The following is a 5,300-nucleotide window of genomic DNA, read 5'->3' on the forward strand; positions in this document are numbered from 1 at the left end:
GTCGTATGTCTAGTACCACTAGTTGGGTGCGTGCGACCTATAGCTGTCATCACTTTAGGTCTCCTTTTCGAACCGCGGCTACGCTTCACAGTACATATTATTTCACGCATTTATCCTCCTATATGTACTCCTAGGCTATTTCCACGTGCTCCCATTCGCCGACATGTGGGACATAGAGCATCTGGGTCGTAGTGCATGCACGACTCGGAGCATATGCCGAGGTACTTTACATTTCAGACCTCATGAATTACATGCAAACCCCCTGCAGAAGAATAAATAAATGAATGAATTACTACATGAAACCAGATTATTTTCGTGGAAACCGGAGCACGTTCATTAAATTTTGGACATAACACGTTTATAAAAAATGACCGGACCGAAACCAGTCTAAGGGCCTCTTTGATTTTTCCCGCAAAAAAAGGGCCTCTTTGATTTGCAGGATACTGAAAACACAGGAATGGGGAAAGTATGATGGCGATGAACCGAGGCGAGGAGAACTCTAACTCAGTTAGAGGTTAGAGTTAGATTCTAACCCTGAACTAACTCTAAACCAAAGAGGTGTATGGATGGCAGGGTTAGATTGACAATAAATGCTCTATCTCAATCATTTGACTACTTTGGACCCTATTTCCTGCTGATTTGGAGGGTGCTTGGATACGTTTTAGTTCCATGACTAAAAGTAGTGGGACTAAAACTTGCTAGCCTCACCCATGCTTGGATCCAAATACTAAAGAGACTAAATCAAGTTAATGAGCATTTATTATCCTCCAAACCCTCCAATCCAGAACTCGCCTGTGTTAAAGGAGAGGAGTTAAATGAGGAGAGAGAGGACTAATCCACATTTTAGTAGGGGTACCCCTGACTAAATTTTTTTTTTAGCCCCTCTTTAGTCAGGGGTGCTTGGAACTTTAGCCTCTTAACAGGGACTATTTTTAGTCAGACTAAAATAAGTCCCTTGGATCCAAGCACCCTCTTGGTGTGGCCGGCTCTTCTGTGGCCTCCTCCCGCTCACAATTGACATAAACGAACCATCTATACAAATCAAGCATGCAAAACATGATAATTTTTAATTTGTCCATACAAATGAGATATCCCACTTAAACATACAAGTCGTCAATCAAGCTTCACAAAATAAAAAAACACTTCATGAAACAAAGAATGAGCTAACTCATCATGGAAGTCATTCACGATAGGGAGGGAGCCTGGAGCCCCTCATGCACCGAGGGAGGAGCTCGCCATCGTCGCTCTGGAGGAAGGCTCTGTAGAGCCCAAGCCCCGGGAACCCCTCCGACGCCGGCCCTTGCGAGTTGAGGTCGACACCGGCATGGGTAGCAGGGCCGCTTGCCGCTGACTGGGAACTTAATCTTTGGGCCTCTAGAAATAATGCAAGCCTGTAACTAAAATACCTAGAAAGGTGAACTGAATCTTTTGGGCTCTAGAAATAATGCAAGCCTGAAACTGAAATACCTAGAAAGGTGAACTAAATCTTTGGGCCTCTAGAAATAATGCAAGCCTGAAAGTGAAATACCTAGAAAGGTGAACTGAATCTTTGGGCCTCTAGAAATAATGCAAGCCTGAAACTGAAATACCTAGAAAGGTGAACTGAATCTTTGGGCCTCTAGAAATAATGCAAGCCTGAAATTGAAATACCTAGAAATGTGAACTGAATCTTTGGGCCTCTAGAAATAATGCAAGCCTGAAATTGAAATACCTAGAAAGGTGACCTGAATCTTTGGGCCTCTAGAAAGATTTATTACCTCCTCAAGCAGCATCAAACAATTCCATGCGTGCACCACAAATCTATACCAAGTTTGATCAGGATCTACTTTTCCAAATCAGAATTAGCGCTAGAGCAAGCAAGATCAATGATATGGCCGTGAGACAGAGAAGGAACGAACAAACTCACCCCTCTCGCGACCTCCCTAGTAGATGCACCGCTGCCGCGCACGACAGAGGGAGAAAAACGACTGGTGAAGGGGGAGCGGGGTGATCTTCGAAGGCCGGAGGGAGAGGGCGGCGGAGGCCGGAAGGAGAGGGCGGCCGGAGGAGAGAGAGGGCGAGCGGCCCTATGGGGAACAGAGAGGAGTCGTGTGAGAGGGGGAGCGATCTGGTGCGGGCAGGGGAGATTTTTTAGTTCTCTTTTAGTGAGCCCGAGGATAACTAACCCAATTAGAACCTCTCCACCGAGCTAGTTTTTTTAGCTGGGTTAGAGCAAACTAGCTCAAACTAACCCCTCTTGTTTCGATAATTTGAGGATATTTCAACCCAAACTAGCTCTAACTCAGGGATCCAAACAAAGAGGAGTGTTACTGTACATGCTATAGTGTGGACCGTAGCACATTGTTTTTATGGCCATATCACCACATTGTTTTCTACTGCTGGTTCACTGGGCTACCGTGGTTCGCACTGCTGGTTCACTGGGCTGCCGTGGTTCGCACTCCTCCGACCTGAGTAGTACTCCCTCCGTTCCTAAATATAAGTCTTCATAGATATTTCACTGTGGACCACATATACAGATGTATATAGATGCATTTTATGTGTAGATTCACTCATTTTTCTCCGTATGTGGTCCATAGTGAAATCTCTCCAAAGACTTATATTTAGGAACAGAGGGAGTAGTATAGTACTAGTATATACCGCATCATTCTTTGCTCCTTCTTACTACTCCGACATGTGGGAGAGCCAGCATCCGGGTCGACGTGCCATGCACCAGATTAGAGCGCGGAACGGAAGGGGGGCATCACCCCGGTCAGAGCGCCAGTAATTCATGACTATAGTGAGTGGTCATATCACAAGTCTTTCCAGCAGTAACGCGCCGTCAAATCGCATAGCCCCACTCGCTCACCCTCCTCGCCTCTCTGTCAAACCGCCTACCCGAAAACTACCGCGCGTACTGCCCGAGAAAAGCCCCGCCCTCAACTTTTAACTACGCGAAAATAGTTCGAGCTTGTTCGTTCTATATAAATACAGTACTTACTGTATGTTTATTCACCCGTGGAGTTGTTCAATGAATGGAGGGGTGGGGAGCACAAGTGAACAATATTGTAGTACTACTAGTCGTAAGTAGGAGTCGTACAGTAGTCACCTTAAATAGAGAGTTTCTTTTCTTTAATGCCACGTACACAAATTGAAACGCTTGTTGTGGAGAGAAAAAAGATAGTCACTCCACTATATATGGACGCAGGGGCCTGAGCGCTTGCTTTACTAGGGTTGCTCTCTTCATTCTCTCATCCTCTCCAGATATAAACAAGACAGCGGTAGCGACATTTTCTCTCTGCTCACCGCTGGTCACAGATCCGGCCGGATCCCTTCGGTCGGTGTGTGTAGAGGACTAAAAGGTGCATCGTTCACGCGGTCATCGCCGCCGAGGGAGGAAACCCACAGCTGCCGGAGGGGCCCGATCCTCTGCCCGTGCTGTTCTCTCCGACACAGCGCCGGCTCGGGAGGTCCTTCGACCCTTTTTCCTCCCTGCCGTATTGTCCGCAGATCCGACCTGCCGCCGCCGACATCCCGGCGATCCTCAGGTATAAGTTCTTCGAAAGCGGCCTTGCTCTACTGCCCCAGCTCCCCACGTGTCTGCATGTGCATCTTTTTCTACTCCCATCAACTCTTCCAAAGCCACCTAAATTTTTAGTATTATTAGAGGTAAAGCTACTTCATGCATTCGAACCTAGGGCTTTGTTCAAACAACGAAGAAAGGGGGAAAGTTGTAGCATGAATCTAGGACTTGATTCAAAGAGGAAATAATATGGTGAAAGTAGTAGAGACCGGATACCCAACCGGTCTCTTGGTTGAAAAGGGAAATAATGGGAAAACGCAGTACAAACTGGATAAGGAACAGATCTATTATTGGTTGAAAAAAGGATAGAAAGTGGCGGCTGGTGGACAAGTCAACAGAGTATGTCCAGGATTAGATTTGCTGCCATCACATAGTAAAAGGTCTCCAGGATTAGATTTCCTGCCCTCACATAGTAAAAGGTCTCAGGATTAGATTTGCTGCCCTCACATAGTAAAAGGTCTCAGGATTAGATTTGCTGCCCTCACATAGTAAAAGGTCTCCAGGATTAGATTTGCTGCCCTCACATAGTAAAAGGTCTCCAGGATTAGAGTTGCTGCCCTCACATAGTAAAAGGTCTCCAGGATTAGATTTGCTGCCCTCACATAGTACAAGGTCTCCAGGATTAGGTTTGCTGCCCTCACATAGCATGAACAAACTCGGCATCACCACTTTATGCCTCCTTGTAGGTACATTGTGCTGATGCGTCCACTGTCGCATGTCCTTATACCAACCTTTTGCTGTTGTTAATGTAAGGGCGCATGTAAAATGAAGCGATCACACTGTTACCTTAGGGACATGTCTAACCAGTGTTATTGTTAATCTAATGCCTCCAGTGATAAGATGCAATTAAACTGTGTTACAAATGGCACTCCTGCTGTTTTCCCCAGTATGATAAGTAAGTTGCTCCTTTACGCTGCTGAGTGTCCTGGTGTCCCCACGGTCCCATGCCCTTAAACCAACTCTTTAGCTGCTGTTGATTTACTGTGTCTGGTAAACAAGCAATGCCACCATTAAAGTAATCCCATATTTGAGGAATCTCATTGTTGATCGTAATGCTTCTGGTAACATGAAGCATTGCTGACGTTTTAAAATTTCTACTGTCCTTGCGTGATTGCCATGAACATAATTAAGATGCTTCTTTTCATTTTGTATATGTTTCGTATATTCTTATTGACCAGCAACTGTTTACTTTCTATCTTTTTGTGCAGATAGGGATATCCATTTCACCTTGTTGCTATTGTGACCTTTTGGTGAACTGCACAAAACACCTTTTTTTGGAATGAGTGTCTTGTGCAGTTCAACTAAAATGTCACGTGGGCAACATCTCTCAATTTTGGTGGAACTGCACAAATGGTGATTGGAGTTTCCAAAATCTCCGTCAAGTTCTGCTGGTAATCTCGTGCAACATTTTATTAGCCTTTGCAAGGTGAGACGTCATTGTCACCACAATGGCACTTTATTTTAGTGGAACTGCACAAAAGGATAAGAAAATTATAGTTGCACCTTACATGAGCCGGATAGCCAACCTTAATGTTCCTCAATTTTAGTGCAACTACTAAAGAAGAACCTGCCAGCTCATGAGAGCAAGTACTTCTTGCTAGCTGAATGATGCAATCTTTGCTTCATTTCAGGTGAATTGCAGAAAAAGGCGCATGAATTGAATCATGGAACTCCAGGCAGGCCTCATCCGAGTGGAGCTGCAGGTTGAGTTCAAGGAGGCCACTATTAAAGTGAAATCATG

The sequence above is a fragment of the Triticum aestivum genome, chromosome 2D (genome assembly GCF_018294505.1).
Source record: "Triticum aestivum cultivar Chinese Spring chromosome 2D, IWGSC CS RefSeq v2.1, whole genome shotgun sequence".
Taxonomy (NCBI): domain Eukaryota; kingdom Viridiplantae; phylum Streptophyta; class Magnoliopsida; order Poales; family Poaceae; genus Triticum; species Triticum aestivum.